This window comes from Macaca nemestrina, chromosome 14 (genome assembly GCF_043159975.1).
Source record: "Macaca nemestrina isolate mMacNem1 chromosome 14, mMacNem.hap1, whole genome shotgun sequence".
Classification (NCBI taxonomy): domain Eukaryota; kingdom Metazoa; phylum Chordata; class Mammalia; order Primates; family Cercopithecidae; genus Macaca; species Macaca nemestrina.
Window position 1 is genome coordinate 34,539,758 of NC_092138.1, and position 15,618 is coordinate 34,555,375.

General features: G+C 40.3%; 1 protein-coding gene across 4 annotated transcripts in view; it reads left to right on the forward strand.

The window, feature by feature from the left end:
- The first annotated feature begins 203 nt into the window (after positions 1-203).
- The window catches only part of LOC105491847 (Janus kinase 2), a 162,034-nt gene continuing 146,619 nt past the window's right edge, over positions 204-15,618 (forward strand). The window contains exons 1-2 of one of the 4 annotated variants that reach the window (XM_011758564.2): positions 204-788; positions 1,104-1,186. The gene's annotated coding sequence lies outside the window, so the exon portion shown is untranslated. Of the gene's footprint in view, positions 789-1,103; positions 1,312-15,618 lie in introns of those variants that run through there. The other 3 variants (XM_024796070.2, XM_011758566.3, XM_011758565.3) reach the window with 3 other exon arrangements.

Sequence of the window (15,618 nt, forward strand, 5' to 3'; positions counted from 1 at the left end):
TGGCACCTAGCTCCAGCCAGGCACCAGTGTTTTGCGAGGCGGCGCCGCCGCCTTAACTTCGTTGCGCGCTCACGCCCAGGGGCAGTCCCAGGAATCTCCACGCACGCCCGCCGGCTTCCCGAGAAGCCGCCGCCCTGCGTGGCCCGCGCCCGCAGGTCCCGCGGCCAGCACCGAGGGGCGCACGCGCACTGCGGAACACGCGTCCGGCTCTCCCCCAGCGTCTATCCGGCCCAGTCTCCTGCCAGTCGGGGAGACTGCAGGCCAACCTGGAGGCTGAGTTCGAAGCTAATAGGGCGACCAAGTCAGTGTCGCCCGCGGCGTTGAGAAGACGGTTTGGCCCAGGAGAGGGTGGAGACAACTGTGACGGGCTTCCCGGCTGCCCGAAGTGGGAGTGGTGTGGGGCTGCAGGAAGGAGAGAGGAAGAGGAGCAGAAGGGGGCAGCAGCGGACGCCTCTAACGGCCTCCCTCAGCGCTGACAGGCTGGGCCGGCTCTCGGCTCGCTCGGGTGTTCTCGTCGTCACTTCGGCCTCTCGGCCGCTCGGGCCCCTCGGCCCGGGCTTGCGGCGCGCGTCGGGGCTGAGGGCTGCCGCGGCTCAGGGAGAGGCCTGGTCCTCGCCGCGGAGGGATGTGAGTGGGAGCTGAGCCCACCCTGGAGGGCCCCCGAGGGCCCAGCCTGGAGGTCGCTCAGAGCCGTGCCCGCCTCGGGGCTTCGCAGACCTTGGCCCGCCGGGTAGGAGCCGCCCCTGCGGGCTCAAGGGCGCACTCTGGTCGCCCCATCTGTGTAACTGGTGGGTGTTATCTCTGCCTGGCTTCTGGGTGGGGGGCAGCAGTTGTCTCTCCACCCCCTTCTTACCTTCTGATCCCGCCTCCCCCCTGCTAGTGGCAGCAAACTTCTGAGCCAGAAAAATCTTCCTCTTTAAGACGACACCTAGAACGAGTCTTGCTAGTGATATTTGCTTCCGTTTGTGTCTTGTAATTCCCGCACCCCCCACCTCCTTATTCCTTTTTAAAATTTTCTAGACACTTAAACAGCCTAGAGAAAGCATCTGTTTCTCCTGGACTTATGTGGTAGTAGTAACTGCTGCTTTTTTGGTTTTTTTTAGGTTTCAGAAGAAGGCAACAGGAACAAGATGTGAGCTGTTTCTCTTCTGCAGAAAAAGAGGCTCTTCCTCCTCCTCCCGCGACGGTGGGTGTGCTGTCCTTTATCGCTGCAGTAAAGGCGAAGAAGGTGTCGCGAGCTGGGAGTGCGTGCGTAGGAAGGCTGGAAGCGTGTGAAGACAGGCAGGGCTCATTTTTGCTTACTCTGAAAATGTCAGTGCTAAACTTTTAATGTCGATATGCGAGAGTAATTTTGGGGTGTTTTGTTCGTCTTGGATCCTTTAAGAAACATTTTTTTTTTTGTTGGCTTTACACATAACATGACTTTGCAGAGAAATGTAAAACGTTGTCCATTACCCTTTCTTCTTAAACAGCCAGAGGTTCTTAATCCTTCAAAGAGGAATATTTCCAACCAATAAGAGATAGCTTTTGTGAGAACACGTTAGCTATTCTTGCTGGGGTTTCTGCTACCACACTGAATGCTTCGTGATGGTTTTATCTGCCTAAGCTTGTTGTGTCGGTTGAATTTACCCAGTTTGTTTTCCGGTAAATACTAATCTGTCAGGAGAAACTCCATTTCTCTGAATGAAAGGATAGTAGCGGCTTAGTATGGAGAAGGAAACTAGAAGTGGGAATAAGGGAGATGATTGCTCTTGGTTTCATAATAAGTTTTTACAGTGAGTTGGGCTACTGCAAATAAATATTTTGTATCCCTTCTCCAGAATGCTTGGGACCAGAAGTGTTTTGGATTTTTTTTTTTTTAATTTTGGAATGTTTGCATATACAAAATGAGCTATGTCAAGGATGGGACCCAACTGTAAATACGAAATTCATGTTTCATATACACCTTATTCACACAGCCACTAAGTCATTTGCAATATTTTTACATCTGTGCATGAAACAAAGTTTGTATTAAGTACTTATGCAGGGAATTTTCCCCTTGTGGCATCATGTTGGTGCTCAAAATGTTTCAGATTTTGGAGCTTTTCAGATTAGGGATGTTCAACCTGTATTTTGATATAACACCCAGAACATTTGAAGATGAATAATCAATTTTTGGCCTCCCTTCCCCCATCCGCCTCACCGTATACCACTTTAAGTGTGAGAATTATTTGCTTGTACATGCATTTGTCTGTTGGTGTGTAATGTATGTACAGATTGGATGTATCCGGCACTTGCCTTAATAGTACATGTATTTACCTGAATAGGAAAACTGCAGTACTTGCTGGCTAGAAGAGCACACCATGCTTGTTTTTGCTCTGACTGAATATCCTGTATTTGCAATTTATAGCATGTTTTAGGGACTCATTAGGGTTTTTTTTGTGTGTGTGCCTTTGGTGATTTGAGACAGGTGTCTCAGATACGGGAAAGGAATATGACATTGTTTCTTTGCTTCACCTGGCTATTGCTGAAAGGTGGGATGCTTTTGAGGCAGAATAGAAAAGTGCATTGGCTTTGGAGTGAGATCTGGATTTGAATCCTGGTGTTCTTGCCACTTAAGAGTTGTATTATTTGCGGCCGGGCATGGTGGCTCACGCCTGTAATCCCAGCACTTTGGGAGGCTGAGGAAGGAGGATCACTTGAGGTCGGGAGCTCGAGACCAGCCTGGCCAACATGGTGAAAGCCCATCTCTACTAAAAATACAAAAATTAGCCAGGTGTGATGGTGCACACCTGTAATCCCAGCTGCTCGGGGGGCTGAGACAGGAGAATTGCTTGAACCTGAGAGTTGGTGGTTGCAGTGAGCCGAGATGGCACCACTGCACTCCAGCCTGGGCAACAGAGTGAGACTCTGTCTAAAAGAAAAAGAAAGAAAGAAAAAAAGAGTTGTATTACTCTTTTAGCTGCACTTTCTTATCAGATTGTTGTGAGAACTGGGTAAGACACATGCCAAGTGGTAAATTGCTTGGCTCTCATAAAAGTCTTGGCTACTATCGTGGCTGGGAGGCAAAGGAGATTCAGAGAAGGCCAGAATGACTGCATAAGGTGATCTGCCAGTAACTAGTGTTTCTTGTTTCTTCCTTTCTAGTATAAAGAGATAAAGGACTTTAAGGTCTTAAGCTGGTGAGGGGGTATTGTAGCCTTTGTATGGAAAGGTTTGACTTTTTTTTTTTTTTTTTTTTTGAGACGGAGTCTCGCTCTGTCGCCCAGGCTGGAGTGCAGTGGCCAGGTCTCAGCTCACTGCAAGCTCCGCCTCCCGGGTTCACGCCATTCTCCTGCCTCAGCCTCCGGAGTAGCTGGGACTACAGGCGCCCGCCCCCTCGCCCGGCTAGTTTTTTGTATTTTTAGTAGAGACGGGGTTTCACCATGTTAGCCAGGATGGTCTCGATCTCCTGACCTCGTGATCCGCCCGTCTCGGCCTCCCAAAGTGCTGGGATTACAGGCTTGAGCCACCGCGCCCGGCCAGGTTTGACTTTTGTCTCTCTGCTTAAACCCCCATTGTGTTGCCCCTAGCAATTATTGTGCTGCCCCCTTGTGGTTAACTGTGCTAAGAACTTTCTTTTGCTCCTCCCCCATTACATTTCTCACCCTTCCCCACTCCCTTTTAGACCCCTCCTCTTAGCTACCAGTTTCCCAAACTGTGTGCCAAGGTGCCCAGAGCGCCTTAGGCTTGAACTTTTGTTTTGAGGTAGTTCATGGTTTCAACATTAGCTACCTACATCCGTTTCCACAGTGTCATGTCTTTGTAAAGATGTATTTTCAGAGGTTGCTCTGATAAAAAGCAACTAGTACATGAAAATGAATGTAGAACAGGAAATGACTGTGTGGTATTGTCCAATTTGATTCTAAGGTTTGATAAGTTCTACAGTGCTCAAGAGACACTAAGTTGTAAGGACATAACTACTAAGTAAGTTGTTCGAACCTATTTCTTTTGGCCTAGAGGTGTCCTGAAAAATTTGCTAAGACTCAGGGCTCCCTGAATGGGTTTGGAAACCTCTGCCTTAGCTTTTAGTTTGCTTTTCTGATAAAATTATTGATATAAAGCTAGTATCAGCTGATCATGGCTTAATATATTTCATCTCCTGTGTAATATGTTTATAACTTCTGCCCGGTTCTTTGATTTTAAAACTAATCCTATTGCTAACTTGTTGTACTAGTCACTTCCTGATTTTTCCTGTACTGGTCTTCTGCTTCTATTTCTGCTCATCTCCTTAAACTCAGAATGCCCAAAGTGAAAGTTACCATTTTCTACCTCTTAATTTTCTTCTAATCATGTAGGCTTTAAATTAGGCATCATCTTTAAACTACTTTTTTCATTTACGTCTTATTCCCATTCAAAATGTCCATATTTCCTTTCTTTCTCGTATCTCTGCTTTCCCTCCTTTACTGTGTGAATCCCAGGACACATTTCCTGAGCCTCGAATATTGAAAGTCATTTGAACTTATGAGAATTCAGTGTCTCTTTCGTTTATCCTCAATAGAGATTCCACTCTAATACTCCTTATTATAGTATTCCCTTGCCCCAAAATCTTCAGTGGCTTACCATTTTCTATTTATTAAATTTTCCTGTCTTTTAAGATAGTCTATTATCAATCCCTGCCCTATTTATTTAGTCTTTTGTCTAAGGATCTCTAATCCTTCAGCTTATAAGCTGATTTCCACACTTTCTAGTAACAAGCTATATGTTTCTTCTATCCTTTAATTTTTGCTTATGTTCTCCATCCCTCTTTTTTCCCTCTATTTCTGTAGCTCTTTAGTCTTAGAACATCTTCACATGGTTTAATTATATGCCATGCTTTAGTTGTTTATGATAGTTATTTCCCTAGTGTTAGCCATATCTTTTCAAGTTGATTGTGTATTCTTTGAGGAACAGTACCTTAGATTAAAAAAAAAAAAACACACACACACACAATGGAGAGCACGTGGGCAGCATTCAAGAAATAATACATGTTGATTGTGTGATAAGGAACTGTAGTCACCAAACAAATATTTGTTAATATTTGCAATGTAAAAGGTACTTGGCTGTATCCAAAAGAGAAACAAAGAAATACAAAAGAGGTTCCTTTCCCTAAGGACTTACAGTATAATTGGGCAGATAAGCTAAATAATAAAAGTTACAGATATTTGAGACCACTTCGAGTTGAGCAGAGATTTTGTATAATAGGAAGGAACTGGTAGAGGGGGTAAGCAAAGGCAAAATATGTATATATGTATGATATGTTCAGAGAGCAGTACATAAACAACTTGACTGAAATGAAGGTTTGTGTGAAAGAGTAGTAAGAAATTGTGTTAAAAATGTAGTTGGAATTTGATTATGGATGTCTTTAAATGCTAGGATGAGAAGAATGTACTTTGACCTGTAGATACGGAGAAGCTTTAAAAGTTTTGAATTGAGAAAGAGTTTGCTGAAATAAATATTTTAGGAAAATCAAAGCAGCACCAGTGCTAGATCTCACATGAATTGGAAAGAGAAGTGGTAGAGAGAGGTAGGAAAATAATTGAGCCCTGAAGTAATGAGGACTTGGACTTAGTAGAAATAAGTCAGATTGCAGAGATGTCACAAGACATTATTATGGATTGAATAAAAAGGGAGAATGGACGGGAGAAGAGTGATTAAAGATTACCTTACCTTGAAGGTTTGCTCTTCAGTGACAGAGGAAATCAAAGAGTGTTGGAACTCCAAGACAGCTTAGAACATCTAAGTCAGTCTATATACTTTGTATATTAGGACTCAGACCAGAGAGACTTAAAATGTGTCCAAAGTTACTCAGTTAATGACAAAGAAACTGCCATTTGATTAATGGCAGTTAGTAACAAAAATAGTTATGGCAGTATTAGTAGCTGGTAGAGGGGATGTAGACAGTTGAGCCTATATTGTGGATATGTTGAGTTTGCGGTGGCCGTGGGATGGGCAAGTGAAAATTGATAGCCTACAGTGGGACATATGACTAGAATTTGTTAGCGAAATTAAGGCTGGTGCTGTGGTACTTAAGAGAAAAGAGTAGTGGACCTGAGATTGAGCCTTGGGGATTGTGCATAATTAGCAGGTGGGTGAAAGGAGAGAAATGGGTAAAGGAGACAAAGAAAAAACAGTTAGTATGAGAGAGGCAAATTAGTGGATAGGTTAGGAGGTGGAATGATCAACCTGTTGGTCATTGGCAAGAAATGAGAAGAATCAGATCCAATAAATGGTCTTAAAAATATGTACTAGTGTTTTTGCTAATATGAAATCTATAAAAACAGAAGAAAATTGCTTATACTTTCCCTATGTGGAAATAACCACTGTTAATATTTTGTTCTCTTTGGTTTAACCAAAGACCTTTGGATTTGACAGTTGGATGATCAGTGAAGACTTTTCCAAAGCTCTCCATCACTAGGACTAAGGATGAGAATTTTAGGCATAATAAAACCTGGGAGGTATTTTTCAACAGATTGTCATTTGTTTGTATCCTCTTACATATCACACTATCTAGGTACTATTCTTTCTATGTGCATTGGTTCTGTGTTTTATCTGAATGATAGGTTAGACAAGCCATCTGTGGGTGCTTCTGTGCTGGTAAAATTTGAATAAAGTGATAAAATATTTATTTCTAAAAGGAAGGATAAATTCTTGGTAGGTGACTTATAACTCTGAGGGTTGAATGATTGATGAAATTAGGGGTACTGGAAAGAACAAAGAGAAGCATTATCTATTTTGAAGCCTTTCTGTATAGCTACAAGGAGTTAACTAGGTTAGAATGGTCCATGGGCCGTTTACTTTGCTTGCATGTTTATTTTGATCTTCCCAAGAACATTCTTCTGCTCATCTTGTTGGTATGTTACTGGAAACAGAGTACTCATTAGTTCTTACTAAGTGATTTTAGTTTAATAAATTATGATTATGAAATATAATGCTATTAGGTAATATTTTTATAATATAAAGGGCCATGTGTAAGTGCACTGTTTTGGAAATCAGGGGATAAAGGACTGACCCTGCTGTCAACGTGGTATACGATTTCAAGCAACTCACATAATCAGTGAGTCTTGTCTATTGAGGGAATGGACTAAATCTTTTTTAGAGAATTTAAAAAGATGGGATCACATGGTAAAATGTGTATAAAGTTTAAAAAAGAAATGGTTTACCAATGTTTATGACAAAAACCAGCAAACTCTTTCCTACCACCCCCCCACATCTCCTTTTCTAGTCTCTGATTCCTGTTCACCAGGCAACCACCTGTCCTCTGTACATTGCCCTTTTCCCCTCTACAATGAATGTTTTAGCATCCCTTCTAAAGCCTCTCCATTCAGTTGTGTAGAAGAGCTCATCCCCTTTGCCTTCAAAGGCTTTACCATTATATTTCTTTCCTCTTTTTCTTGCCTTCTCAGTTCTTCCCTCTACTGGATTATTTCCATCAGTGATTGCTATTGCTGTGTAACAGAAACTCCCCAAAACTTAGTGATTTTAAACAACTACTTTATTAGGCTCACAGATACCATGGATCAATAATTGAGACAGGGCACACCCAGGGATGACTTTGTTTTTGCTCCACAGTGGCTACTAGGACGTGAGTTGGGAAGAATTGCCAGCCAGGGGTGACTTGAAGGCAAAGGACTGGAATCATCTGGAGGTGTCTTCACTCACATGATGGGTAGTTGATGCTCGTTCTTGACTGGGATGTTAGCTGGGCTGTTAACTGGAGCATGTACATGTGGCCTGGATTTCCTCACAATATGGTGGCTTCAGGGTGGTCACCTTTCATAGTGGTGAGTAGAGAATTGAAAGTGAGTGTGTCAGTGTGTCTCAGCATAAATCTTTATGATTTAGCCTTGGTAGTTGCACAGTATAACTTCGGCCATGTTCTACTGGTTGTAAGTGTCAGAAGTCTGTCCAGATTTGATGGGGGAGTGGCAAGTTCACACTGTAGAAGAAAAACATGTGAGATGGGAAATATTGTAATGGCCATCTCTGGACAATTATTAATACTATTGCCACAGCTTGCCATTTTGCCAAACTTCACATCCCTCCTGTATCTGAAATACATGCAAAATACACTAAGCTTCTCCTCAAAGGTCCCTAATTCACATCCCATCATGACAGTAACTCAGAGTCCAGCATCTCATCATATAAATCCGGTCCAGGTACAGAATAATTTTCTTGGGTATGGTTAATTGGATATGGTTCTTCTTGAACTGAGGACCCATGAAGAGACAGTTTATATGTCCCCCACATACTTTACAAGATTGAAAAGGCACAGGTTATTTGCAGTAGACATTCCTCCTCAAGAAGCGCACAAGGTAGGCACAATCTATAGCAATTCTGCAACCCCACTGGGCACATGTTACCAGTTCCTTGATTAGGTCTCAGTCCTGCTTCCTGGAAGTTGTTCTAAATGGGACATAGGCTTCTTCTTTTTTTGGGTTTATCTTCTGAATTATTTATCTTCCCTACCCCCACATCCCACCCATATAAAGTGCTTTGTATTTGTAAGAGTAACTTCCTGAGCTTGCTTCCTGCCTGTAGTGCTTCAGGGTCCAAAGGCCCTCTTTTAAAATATAGCACGTGTCCCTTTCATTCCAAGCTAATACAACTCCTTTAAAAACTTTGTGGACTTCCTGTGTATAAGTTTATAATCTGTACCGCCATACCCACAAGTCTCTTGAGAGGAACTCTTTCCTCCCCTAAGCTCTGTGTGAGGCTGCTGTGGAACAACACCCTTAAGATCCTTAGATAATATTTCGTCTGAAAGGATCTATGAGGTACTGATTTAGACCTTGAGAAAGGATCTTATAGTCACACTCTAGATTGGATCTTTGCTCTGAGGCCCTTTTTATTTGACACTCTGCTGGCCGAAAAGATTGTTCTGAGTCCATTACCTCTCCTTGAAATTCTACTCAAAAAGTGAATAGCTCATTCTTTAGTTCATCTGTCTGTTCTCTCAATTATAAGGGCAGCTAGAAGAAGCCAAATTGCTTTAAGTTCTTGTGGAGAATGTCCTTAATTCATTAGGTCAGGTATGTATTTTATTTAACATGTTAATGTAGGTGATAGTTTTGTTAAACTTTGCCCTAGTATGTAACAAGGGTCTCCTCTTATTCAGCTTTCACTATCATTTCTGTCACTTTCCTTGAAGTTCTCACTGACAGTCTGCTTGAGGGCTTTTAGGCTCCCATGAAGTTTCCTCAAGACCCTTTAAATGTGTGAACACAAAGCATCCTTATCTGTTCCTGGCTATACAGCAGGTCCTTGAATAACTGTTGTTTGTTCGTAATGTTGATAAGAAAAAAAAATTGATTCCTGGCTGGGGCCACTGTTTGTGTGGAGTTTGAACATTCTCCCCATGTCTGTGTGGGTTTTTCTGGGTGCCCCAATTCCCTCCCACATCCTAAAGATGTGTATGTTGGCGGATCGGTGTGTCTAAATGGTCTCAGTCTGAGTGATCATGTATGTATGAGTGTGTCTTGCAGTGGATGGTGTCCTGTCCAGGGTTGGTTCCCACCTTGTGCCTTGAGCTGCTAGAATAGGCTGTAGCCACTTGTGACTGAACTGAATTGGGTAAATAATTATCTTACTTGTTTTTGTTAGTCTTTCCTAAATGTGTGTACAGCTCACATTTATTTTAGTGTTTAATAATCAAAGTGTTTGGGGTCTTTATTTAGAAGTTTGATGATGTTTTTGTGGCCATAAATATGCCATAGGAACTTGCTTATCTCAATTAGCCTATGGAAAAATGGATTTTGTTACACATTGTTTGACTTAAAATCACAGTTTCCAAGAACCTGTTGAAGACAGTGAGGATTAACTGTACTAGAACTGTTTCCTAACTCAGTGGTTCTTATTAGAATTACCTAAAGGGCTTGTTGAAACACAAATTGCTGGGCCCCACCCCAGAGTTTGTTTCATTAGCTTTGGAGTGAGACTTGAAGATTTGCATCTGTGAGTTCCCAGTGATCTGATAATGTTGATCTGGGGCCTAGATTGTGAGAATTACTGATTTAAACCAGGGATTGGCAAGATTTTTCTATTAAGGATCATAAAGAAAATATTTTAGACTTTGTGGGCAAGATTGTTTCTCTTGCACATACTCAACTCCACCTTTGTAGTGCAAAAGCAGTTATAGACAATACATAAATGAACAGACATGGCTCATGGCTGTGTTCTCATAAAGCTTTATTTACAAAACAGGCAACTGGCTAAATATGGTATGTGTGAACTGTGCTCTGCCAATTCCCAATTTAAATCATTACTTGACTCCACATCTCTTCAAGCTATCGCCCCATTTTTCACTCCTCTTTGGAACAAAACTCTTTGAGAGTTGTCTGTATTTGTCTCTTTATTCTTTCTTTAAAAAAATTATCTATTTTTTGAACACATTTAAATGTCTTAGAATTCAAAAAGTAGTAAATATCTTTGTACATTTGTCAGGGCGTGTGTGTGTGTAACCATAACTAAAGATTAAGTAGATGAGGAATTGCTGATTCAAAAGTGGTATATGTTACTAAGTTCAACAAATATTGCCAAATTGACATAGAAATACCAATTTATGCTTTTCTACACGTTTACTAACATTGTGGTTTCAGATGACTTGATCTTTGCCAACTTGAGACATGAAAAATAGAATCTCATTATAATTTTAATTTGCTTTTTATTCTCCTTTTTTGGGGAACTCTTCACTCATATCTCGGCCCACTTTCTATTGGATTTGTGGTCCTTTCACTTTGCTTTGTGGGAGCTCTTATACTAAGGAAGATAGCTTTGCGTTTGTGAAATGAGTTGTTTTCCCTAGGTTGTCTTTTTATCTTTTTGATTCTGTAGATAGTGTGATTTTGTTGTTGTTGTTGTGCATCTAGGTAGGTCCCTTCTCAACCCTGAAATTGTATTTTGAGACTCTCCCTTGTTTTCTTGATCCATCTGGAATTTATACTGATGCAAGATATAAGATGGAATGCAACTTTTTTCCCCTAGATGGTTGTCCAGTTTTAATACTATTTGTCAGATAATCCTTTTCTCTGCTACTATGAAATGCTGGTGTTTTAAATTGTGTATGTAGTTGGATCTATTTCTGGACTTTGTTTCATTCTAACAATGGCTCCTGTGAAACTATATTGTGAGTTATTGGATAGTGAACATTTCCATTAATTTATTTGTTTCCAAGTCCTGTATAATATTTATTAGCATATAGGAGGCATTCAAGTACTTGAAAATAAAATGAATAAATCAAGCGTTTAGGAATAGAAGCAGTTCTTTTGCCAGTTTTTCAATTTAGTTATTACTTCTATTTAATTTCTCTGTTTATTTCTGATTTTAAACTTGAATTTAACCTTGGTTTTCCATTTTAATGTTACTTTTTTTAAACTTTATTTTGAAGTATTAAGTTATTTTTTGTACTTACTGGGCATTTGCTGACTTATGAGTCTGCTCTTATTAATCTATTTTTGGCCTTAAATTGTTAAAAATTCACAATATAGTTTTATTTGTATCAAATTTGCGTACTGAGGGAAGCTTGTCATTTCATAATGGCAATCCATAGGCTAGGTCAGGTCATTTGAGATTGGAACCATTAAGGATAAGTTCATTCAACATGGAATTATTAGATCTGTAGTTAATTGGCCAGTTTAGAGAAGACAGAATTACAGGTAAGTCTGGATTTTACAACTTATTATTTTAGAAGGTCAAATTTAGAATAATATTTTTAAGCTTTTTAAGTAGAAGCATGCATATCACCTGAGGTCAGGAGTTCACGACCAGCCTGACTAACATGGTGAAACCCTGTTTCTACTAAATACAAAAAAAAATAAGTGTGGTGGCGCATGCCTGTAATATGAGCTACTTGGGAGGCTGAGACAGGAGAATTGCTTGTACCTGGGAGGCGGAGGTTGCGGTGAGCTGAGATCGTGTCATTGCACTCCAGCCTGGGCGACAAGAGCGAAGCTCTGTCTCAAAAAAATAAATAAATAAAATAGATAAATAAATATATAGAAATACTATTCTGATTATTTTATTTATACTTATTTATATGCATAATTTATTTTTTTAAATACATGAGGTATTGTATATTTTTTGGTTTATTTTGAGGAGGGGCAGAGGTGATGGGAAATACAGTTTTCTTTTTTTTTTTTTTTTTTTTTTTTTTTTTTTTTTTTTTTTTTTTTTTTTATTATTATTATACTTTAAGTTGTAGGGTACATGTGCATAACGTGCAGGTTTGTTACATATGTATACTTGTGCCATGTTGGTGTGCTGCACCCATCAACTCATCATTTACATCAGGTATAACTCCCAATGCAATCCCTCCCCCCTCCCCCCTCCCCATGATAGGCCCTTGTGTGTGATGTTCCCCTTCCTGAGTCCAAGTGATCTCATTGTTCAGTTCCCACCTATGAGTGAGAACATGCGGTGTTTGGTTTTCTGTTCCTGTGATAGCTTGCTAAGAATGATGGTTTCCAGCTGCATCCATGTCCCTACAAAGGACGCAAACTCATCCCTTTTGATGGCTGCATAGTATTCCATGGTGTATATGTGCCACATTTTCTTAATCCAATCTGTCACTGATGGACATTTGGGTTGATTCCAAGTCTTTGCTATTGTGAATAGTGCTGCAATAAACATACGTGTGCATGTGTCTTTATAGCAGCATAATTTATAATCCTTTGGGTATATACCCAGTAATGGGATGGCTGGGTCATATGGTACATCTAGTTCTAGATCCTTGAGGAATCGCCATACTGTTTTCCATAATGGTTGAACTAGTTTACAGTCCCACCAACAGTGTAAAAGTGTTCCTATTTCTCCACATCCTCTCCAGCACCTGTTGTTTCCTGACTTTTTAATGATCGCCATTCTAACTGGTGTGAGATGGTATCTCATTGTGGTTTTGATTTGCATTTCTCTGATGGCCAGTGATGATGAGCATTTTTTCATGTGTCTGTTGGCTGTATGAATGTCTTCTTTTGAGAAATGTCTGTTCATATCCTTTGCCCACTTTTTGATGGGGTTGTTTGTTTTTTTCTTGTAAATTTGTTTGAGTTCTTTGTAGGTTCTGGATATTAGCCCTTTGTCAGATGAGTAGATTGCAAAAATTTTCTCCCATTCTGTAGGTTGCCTGTTCACTCTGATGGTAGTTTCTTTTGCTGTGCAGAAGCTCTTTAGTTTAATGAGATCCCATTTGTCAATTTTGGCTTTTGCTGCCGTTGCTTTTGGTGTTTTAGACATGAAGTCTTTGCCCATGCCTATGTCCTGAATGGTACTACCTAGGTTTTCCTCTAGGATTTTTATGGTATTAGGTCTAACATTTAAGTCTCTAATCCATCTTGAATTAATTTTCGTATAAGGAGTAAGGAAAGGATCCAGTTTCAGCTTTCTACTTATGGCTAGCCAATTTTCCCAGCACCATTTATTAAATAGGGAATCCTTTCCCCATTTCTTGTTTTTGTCAGGTTTGTCAAAGATCAGATGGCTGTAGATGTGTGGTATTATTTCTGAGGACTCTGTTCTGTTCCATTGGTCTATATCTCTGTTTTGGTACCAGTACCATGCTGTTTTGGTTACTGTAGCCTTGTAGTATAGTTTGAAGTCAGGTAGTGTGATGCCTCCAGCTTTGTTCTTTTGACTTAGGATTGTCTTGGAGATGCGGGCTCTTTTTTGGTTCCATATGAACTTTAAAGCAGTTTTTTCCAATTCTATGAAGAAACTCATTGGTAGCTTGATGGGGATGGCATTGAATCTATAAATTACCTTGGGCAGTATGGCCATTTTCACGATATTGATTCTTCCTATCCATGAGCATGGTATGTTCTTCCATTTGTTTGTGTCCTCTTTGATTTCACTGAGCAGTGGTTTGTAGTTCTCCTTGAAGAGGTCCTTTACATCCCTTGTAAGTTGGATTCCTAGGTATTTGATTCTCTTTGAAGCAATTGTGAATGGAAGTTCATTCCTGATTTGGCTCTCTGTTTGTCTGTTACTGGTGTATAAGAATGCTTGTGATTTTTGCACATTAATTTTGTATCCTGAGACTTTGCTGAAGTTGCTTATCAGCTTAAGGAGATTTTGGGCTGAGACAATGGGGTTTTCTAAATATACAATCATGTCATCTGCAAACAGTGACAGTTTGACTTCTTCTTTTCCTAACTGAATACCCTTGATTTCTTTCTCTTGCCTGATTGCCTTAGCCAGAACTTCCAACACTATGTTGAATAGGAGTGGTGAGAGAGGGCATCCCTGTCTTGTGCCAGTTTTCAAAGGGAATTTTTCCAGTTTTTGCCCATTCAGTATGATATTGGCTGTGGGTTTGTCATAAATAGCTCTTATTATTTTGAGGTACGTTCCATCAATACCGAATTTATTGAGCGTTTTTAGCATGAAGGGCTGTTGAATTTTGTCAAAAGCCTTTTCTGCATCTATTGAGATAATCATGTGGTTCTTGTCTTTGGTTCTGTTTATATGCTGGATTATGTTTATTGATTTGCGAATGTTGAACCAGCCTTGCATCCCAGGGATGAAGCCCACTTGATCATGGTGGATAAGCTTTTTGATGTGTTGCTGAATCCGGTTTGCCAGTATTTTATTGAGGATTTTTGCATCGATGTTCATCAGGGATATTGGTCTAAAATTCTCTTTTTTTGTTGTGTCTCTGCCAGGCTTTGGTATCAGGATGATGTTGGCCTCATAAAAAGAGTTAGGGAGGATTCCCTCTTTTTCTATTGATTGGAATAGTTTCAGAAGGAATGGTACCAACTCCTCCTTGTACCTCTGGTAGAATTCAGCTGTGAATCCATCTGGTCCTGGACTTTTTTTGGTTGGTAGGCTATTAATTATTGCCTCAATTTCAGAGCCTGCTATTGGTCTATTCAGGGATTCAACTTCTTCCTGGTTTAGTCTTGGAAGAGTGTAAGCGTCCAGGAAATTATCCATTTCTTCTAGATTTTCCAGTTTATTTGCGTAGAGGTGTTTATAGTATTCTCTGATGATAGTTTGTATTTCTGTGGGGTCGGTGGTGATATCCCCTTTATCATTTTTAATTGCGTCGATTTGATTCTTCTCTCTTTTCTTCTTTATTAGTCTTGCTAGTGGTCTGTCAATTTTGTTGATCTTTTCAAAAAACCAACTCCTGGATTCATTGATTTTTTGGAGAGTTTTTTGTGTCTCTATCTCCTTCAGTTCTGGTCTGATCTTAGTTATTTCTTGCCTTCTGCTAGCTTTCGAATGTGTTTGCTCTTGCTTCTCTAGTTCTTTTAATTGTGATGTTAGAGTGTCAATTTTAGATCTTTCCTGCTTTCTCTTGTGGGCATTTAGTGCTATAAATTTCCCTCTACACACTGCTTTAAATGTGTCCCAGAGATTCTGGTATGTTGTATCTTTGTTCTCATTGGTTTCAAAGAACATCTTTATTTCTGCCTTCATTTCGTTATGTACCCAGTAGTCATTCAGGAGCAGGTTGTTCAGTTTCCATGTAGTTGAGCGGTTTTGATTGAGTTTCTTAGTCCTGAGTAGTAGTTTGATTGCACTGTGGTCTGAGAGACAGTTTGTTATAATTTCTGTTCTTGTACATTTGCTGAGGAGTGCTTTACTTCCAATTACGTGGTCGATTTTGGAGTAAGTACGATG